We start from the raw sequence: 7,567 nt of genomic DNA, 5'->3' as shown, positions 1-7,567 counted from the left end.
CCAAAAATTGGAAACAACTCAAAAGTCCATCATGAATAGATAAACAAAATATCCATATAATGGAATACTATTCAGCCATAAAATGGAATTATCTAGTAACACATGCTACAACATGAATAAATCTTATAAAGGTATGCTAAGTGAAAGAAGCAGATTCAAAAGATCACATATTGTAAGATTCCATTTATTTGAATTTTCTAGAATAGGCAAATCTATAGAGATCAAAAGTAGATTAGTGGTTGCTTATCTCTGGGGGGGGGTTGGGGGAAGTAGGGAAATGGGAGGGCAATAGCTAAAGGCTACAGAGTTTCCTTTTAGGTGATAAAAATGTTCTGAAATTGCCAATAGTGATAGTTGTACATACCTGTGAATGCACTGAAAACTAGAATTGTATATTTCAAATGGGTGAATTGTATGGTACGTAAATTATGCCTCTCAAGAAAGCTGTTATAAAAAAATCAATACTCAATTAGAGTATTCAAGGTATGAACGTTGATGTTGATGACAATTTTCTGGTTGCTGTTTTTTTTTTTTTTTTTAGAAAAAACAAACATATAATATATAATGGATACAGATTTGTATCCATCAAAATCCAGTACATTAAATATCATTTTACTTTGCTTTTTCTGAAACAAATTAAAACTCACCTGAACCTTCATTTGCTAAAATATTGAGACATCGAATTATAGTTACAATTAGGGCTCCCCTATTTACCTTCCAGGAGGATTTATTCAGGTTGCAGGGTTCCTCTGCAGTCAAGAGCATCAAGAAGGGCTCACTGGTACTTGGTGGGTACTTCCTGATGCTTTTGACTGCAGAAGAACTGGTTAACTGGTTAATACTGGTTAACAGTGAAAGAATGACAGTCTAAGCTTGCACAGGCTAAAGTACTTTGAGGAAAGGTGGTTCTGCTGCTTCTCTGCCCTGCCCTGTTAGAGACTGAGGGATTTTCCAAGACTAGAAGCCCTGGGACCCAACCAGTCATTTCTCTTTGAGCTCTTTCTACTTCCCGGGCCACTATGAGCCAGCAATACAGATCAGCTTGCTTAAGACCATCCCTCCTATGGAGAATAACTAGAAAAGCTGGGAAGAATACAGGAAATATCAGTTTGAAGGCACTGGAAAGTTTCTAAGAAAATGTGAGCTCAGAGGACCAATCTCGAAGAGAAAGGAAGTACAGAGAGGTGAACCCATCACTTGGTATTGCTTTTCCTTTGACATTTTTGCTGACTCTTAATCAGCAACTGAGAAGTCCAAAAGCTGAAGAGAGCTTACAGGGCTGAGATGACAAGAATTAGAGATCAGGAGCCATTAAAGAGAAGGTACTCTGGTAAACACCATAGGATTTCATTTGATATGGTAATATGTTACATTGCTGGCCGCTAGTGAACCAAACCTTCCAGGATTTATGCCTGTGGGTTGTCCTCTTCACATTGGCTCTGGGCTTAGACATGTGATTTGTTTTCTTTTGTTTGTTTCTTTAGAGACAGGGTCTTGCTGTATTGCCCAGGCTTGAGTGCAGTAGCTATTCACAGGTGTGATCACAGCACACTCCCTCCTCAATCTCCTGGCCTCAAGCAATCCTCCTGCCTCAGGCTCCTTAGAAGGTAAGACTACAGTTGTGCACCACTGCATCTGGCTCATGTGATTTGTTTTTATCAATAGTACATTAGTGAAGGTGGAAACAAAGATTAAATATGCACTTGCTCACTGGGACTTGTACTTTTGGATTTCTCCCTGTTAGAATCTAGCCTCCATGCTTAAGTCAAGGTTATCCCAGTGGAGAAATACGCCATTTGGAGAGGCCCTGAGGGATGGAACATTGTATAGAAATGCTATGTGAAAGCTTACCAAAATGCCCCAGCCCAGTGCCCAGCTGAATGCAGCTTTACAAATGATCCCAGCCAACACCAAATGGAGAACTGTCTAGTCAACCCAGAGAATTACAAGAAATCACTATTGTTTTAAGCCACAAGTATTGAAGTTGTTTGAGATACAGCAATAAACAAGTAAATCAGTTGGGAACCCTAAAGAATCCTAAAAGTAAGGATGGGCCAAATATAGACTAGCCCTCACAAAGACTGAGGTCCAGCAAACCCATAAAAACCCTCCTAATCTCTGAATTAAATTGCTTTTTTTGAGGCAGAGTCTTGCTGTGTTGCTCAGACTGGAGTGTAGTGGCATGATGTCAGCTCATTGCAACCTCTGCCTACCAGATTCAAGCGATTCTTCTGCCTCAGCCTTCCGAATAGCTGGGACTACAGGCATGCGCCACCATGCCCAGTTAATTTTTGTATTAGAGACAGGGTGTCACCATATTTGCTAGGCTGGTCTCAAACTCCTGACCTTATGATCCGCCCGCCTGGGCCTCCCAAAGGTTGCTTATTTTTTATTTTTTACTGCAACAAGTCTTTATTTTTCATACAGGGTGCCACTGCAGGTAACCATCAGAGAACATATTGCTATTTTCAAATATGCAGACTGAACAAAAGCATTTTAGCATGCTGTCTTACCATACATAGAAAACTGATGAACATCTGCAGACACTAAGACCAGGAAATAAAATGGGTTAATGCTATTTATTGATACGTTTATGAATCATTCAGCAGTGTTAATATAAGCTATATTTACCTGCAAGCAGAATTACAATCACTTACCCTGGCAGCACTGGGCAATTCTAAAATGCAGGTCTAGTGAAAGGTAGGTACAACCAGCAAGCAAGCAAGGATCAGATGCCATGTCTGCTTCTGAAGGCAGTGACTGATTTGGAACCAGGCTCTGCAGATTTTAAGAATCGATACAGCCACCTTAACAGCTTAATATTGAGCTTCCCTTACTTTGTATGTTGGCAGTCAACAAAAGTGAGAATTTCTGAAACAAGCTAAATAGGATTAAAAAGCAAAACGCTGTCCAGGTAACAATAGAATTGCTGCTTCACAACTTTTGCCCAGTTCTCACCTGTTGTCTTACAAAAACCTCTCATCTGGTAAGTTTTAGTGAAAACCTCTAGCGACTGTAACAGACTTTTCTCAACCCAGCTCTAGATACTAAGTATCAGAAACAAGGCTTGCGAAGTGGATGTGTTCACAGGAAAGTGCAGTGTTTCTATTGGCGGTTAAGTGTCAAGTTTCCTCTCCATGTTGCCAAAGGAATCTGCTCCATGTAATCAGCCTGGACCTGTTCCCACCGCTCCTTCCATTCTTCTGAGGATACAAAAGCTGTGCCATAGCGGGGATCCCCCCGAGAGAGATGTGATATGGCTCCTGAGACACCTTCCACATTTATGTATGAGCAGGTGCCTTTGACAAGGCCAAATTGTTGAAGCAGAGGTAAAATGATGGTGGTAAAGATGTTCCACCAGGATGAGAAACTCTGGATGAGTAATGCTGGGATGGTGGAACTCACTTTTGACACTTTTTGTTTTGGGATCATAATTCCATGGTTTGCCTCATCCCAGGAAATGCACAACTTTGGCACTTCCGCCAAACACTTTAAATGCTGGGAGGTTGGAATACATAGAGATGCGACTTAGGCTATAAATAAACAGCAGGTGTTTTCTGCTATGTGTTGTTACCCAGCTGTTAAAAAACGTGTTCTGTATGCTTTGTTCCCCACCATCAAAACTACCTTGCTCAGAAGCAAGATGCAACAGCTGATTATATGTTTCAACTGAAGGCTGATAAATTCAGAATTGAAGCAGTCAGGCCACCCTGGGTCAGGTGCTGCTGACAATTCTTCTCTCTCAAAAAGATCATCAATATTTGCTGGGACCAGAGTATCTGCATCCATGAATACACATTTTGAATAATATGTAAGCGACCAGCAGTGGAGCTTTGTCAGCGTGACACCCAACTGTGACCTCTTCATTAAGCTTAGACGAGCAGAATCACCGCTGTCCAAGACATCTACCATGATGACTTCATCAAAGACTCTCTCTCAAACTTTTCTCATGGAGTCTGAGACCTGTGGTGTGGGGAGCATTACTAGCCTCCTCGTGGTCCTGTGCTGTTTCAGAGATGAGTCCAGGACCAGGGCACCTTTGGTGTAGGCATCATTTGTGGTCAGTGTCACAAAGGCCTGATCTGTCATGGTGCTGCCAGAGGTGCAGGTGGGCCAGGGCAGCCACAGGTTGGTGGCTCAGAGAAGCCAGTGCCTGGAGGGAGTGTGGCCAATGAGGAGGCACAGTGGGACTTAAGTTGCTTATTATATGTACTCCCAACTGCTTGTTGAAACTAAAGTGAATCCTCCCTTAAATAAGGTATCAACTAGAACCTCAGGTCATCTCTATAGTTTTTAAAACACAATTTTCCATTTCAAAAAAACTATGCTGATAAAAATGTAAGAAGTGACTGATAATCAAGAGAAAAATCAGACAACAGAAACAGACCCACAAGAGATCCAGGTATGGAAGTTATCAGACACAAACTATAAATAGCTGTGATTAATGTTTGCAAAATTAAATGACAAGATAGCTTCAGCACAGATGTGGAAGTCATAAAAAATTAAAGTGAATTTATAGAAATATATACAATAACTAAAATTAAGAACACAATAAGTAGACAACAGCAGATTAGGCCAGGTGCGGTGGCTCATGCCTGTAATTCCAGCACTTCGGGAGGCCAAGGCAGGCGGATCATGAGGTCAGGAGATCGAGACCATCCTGGCTAACATGGTGAAACCCCATCTCTACTAAAAATACAAAAAATTAGCTGGGCATGATGGTGGGCACCTGTAGTCCCAGCTACTTGGGAAGCTGAGGCACGAGAATGGTGTGAACCCAGGAGGCGGAGATTGCAGTGAGCCAAGATCACATCATTGTACTCCAGCCTGGGCAATGGGGCAAGACTCTGTCTCAAAAAAAAAAAAAAAAAAAAAAAAAAAAAACCAGCAGATTAGATATAGCTGAAGGGAGAATTTGTGAATGAGAAGAGAGGCAGAAAAAAATATTGAGATGAGCATGAAGAGACAGAAGAATATAACACTTTAGGAGGCCAAGGCAGGTGGATCACTTGAGCCCAGGAATTTGGGACCAGCCTGGACAACATAGTGAGACCCTGTCTCTACAAAAAAAAAAATTTTGAAAATTAGCCAGGCAGATGGCTCATGTCTCTACTCCCAGCTACTTGGGAGGCTGAGGTGACAGGATTGTTTGAGCCCAGGAGATTGAGGCTGCAGAGAACTGGGAACACACCACTGCACTCCAGCCTGGCAACAGTGTGAGACCCTGTCTCAAAAAAAAAATTATAAAATAAACAAACAAACATAGGGGACAAATGTGATTTGGTGAAAAAGGTCTCACATTTATGTAATTAATGTCCCAGAAGGAGAAGAGAGAGACAATGAAACAAAAGCAATATATGAAGAAATAATGACCAAGAATTTTCCAAGCTAATTAAAGACCTCAAACCACATACTCAACAAACTCTACAAACTCCATTGAAGATAAATACAAAGAAAGCCACATCTAGACATACCACACTAAAACTGCTTCAAAGCAAAAGACAAAAGACAAAAATTGTACACTGCATAAGAAAATAAAATTCAACTTTCCATTCCAAAGTGGTTACATAGGAAGGCTGACTGGTTTTGTCTCCTTACCAGGTTCTCTACCTTCACTTTTCCTCCCTTCTAACCATTCTCCAAACTGAGTTAGGTTGATCTTTTTACAATTTAAGTAGCATCATTTCTGTCCTCTCATAAATGTTTCTGTGACTTTCCATTCCCTCAGAATAAAGTTCAATTTCCTTATTGCAGTTTAAGTGGCCCTCTTGGAACTGGTGTCTGTCCACCTTCTTAGCTTCTTTTCTCACCACTACATGTTGAAAATCTCTCATCTGAAATGCTTGGGAACACAAGTTTTTCAGATTTTGGACATTTTTGGATTTTGGAATATTTGCATATACACAATAAGATATCTTAGGAATGGGACCCAAGTATAAACACAAAAGTCATTTGTTTTATACAAATCTTATTTTTATTTGTTTATTTTTTAGACAGAGTCTCACTCTGTCACCCAGGATGGAGTGCAGTGGTGTGATCTCGACTCACTGCAACCTCTGCCTCCTGGCTTCAAGCGATTCTCCTGCCTCAGCCTCTTGAGTAGCTGGAACTACAGGTGTGTGCCACCACGTTGGCTAATTTTTTTTTTTGTATTTTTAGTAGAGATGGGGTTTCACCATGTTAGCCAGGATGGCCTTGATCTCCTGACCTTGTGATCCGCCTGCCTTGGCCTCCCAAAGTGCTGGGATTATAGGCATGAGCCACTGCGCCCAGCCTTTATACACACCTTATACACCTAAGCTGAAGATAATTTTATTTATTTATTTATTTATTTATTGAGATGGAGTCTCTCTCTGTCACCCAGGCTGGAGTATAGGGAGCGATCTGAGCTCACTGCAACCTCCACCTCCTGGGTTCAAGCAATTCTCCTGCCTCAGCTCCTGTGTAGCTGAGCTCACAAGTGTGCCACCATGTCCAGTTAATTTTTTTTTTTTTTTCAGATGGAGTTTCACTCTTGTTGCCAAGGCTGGAGTGCAATGGTGCAATCTTGGCTCACTGCAACTTCCGTCTCCTGGGTTCAAGCGATTCTCCTGCCTCAGCCTCCCGAGTAGCTGGGATTACAGGCAACCACCACCATGTCTGGCTAATTTTTTGTATTTTTAGCAGAGGCAGGGTTTCACCATGTTGGCCAGGGTGGTCTTGAACTCCTGAACTCAGGTGATCTGCCTGCCTCGGCTTTTCAAAGAGCTGGGATTACAGGTGTGAGCTATCACTCTCTGCCTGAAGATAATTTTATATTAAGTCAATGCAAAAGTAATTGCAGTTTTGCCATTAAAAGCAATGGCAAAAACTGCAATTACTTTTACACCGACCTAATACACATTTTTAATTGTATGCATGAAACAAAGTTTGTATACATTGAACCATCAGAAAGCAGAGGTGTCACCATGTGAGCTACTGATGTAGACAATCTGTGATTGTCTGGCATCACCATCACTCCTGAGTATGAATATGTATGCTACCAATAAGCAATTTTTTTCTTATACCATTGACACTTAAGTACTTAACAGTAAAAAATATGGCATACCCTTAATACAGTGAAAGAATAATGTGTTCAGTGTACCTAAACAGGGCAGTATCATCCCCAGAATACCTATATTAGCTGTTAAACAACAACAATAACAAACAATGGCAGGCTTTCAGTTTCCACCCATGTTTTGTCTGCAATCCATCACATGAAGTCAAGTGCGGAGTTTTCCACTTGTGGCATCATGTCAGCACACAAATTTTCAAATTTTGGGGGCTGGGCACGGAGGCTCACACCTGTAATCTCAGCATTTTGGGAGGTCGAGGGAGGCAGATCACTTGAGGTCAGGAGCTTGAGACCAGCCTGGCCAACATGGTGAAATCCCGCCTCTACTAAAAATACAAAAATTAGCCGGACATGGTGGCAGATGCCTGGAATCCCAGCTACTTAGGAGGCTGAGACAGGAGAATCGCTTGAACCTGCGGCAGAGGTTGCAGTGAGCCGAGATGGCACCACTGCACTCCAGCCTGGGTGACAGAG

At 41.7% G+C, this 7,567-nt stretch overlaps 1 pseudogene; it reads right to left on the bottom strand.

Annotated features, from left to right (window-relative positions):
* Nucleotides 1–3,115: 3,115 nt before the first annotated feature.
* LOC105500719 lies at nucleotides 3,116–4,089 on the bottom strand (annotated as a pseudogene).
* Nucleotides 4,090–7,567: the final 3,478 nt, after the last annotated feature.

The sequence above is a fragment of the Colobus angolensis genome, unplaced genomic scaffold (assembly GCF_000951035.1).
Source record: "Colobus angolensis palliatus isolate OR3802 unplaced genomic scaffold, Cang.pa_1.0 Scaffold68, whole genome shotgun sequence".
NCBI lineage: Eukaryota > Metazoa > Chordata > Mammalia > Primates > Cercopithecidae > Colobus > Colobus angolensis.
Note: the sequence above shows the minus strand (reverse complement) of the source record. Positions and strands in the feature narration are given on the sequence as shown.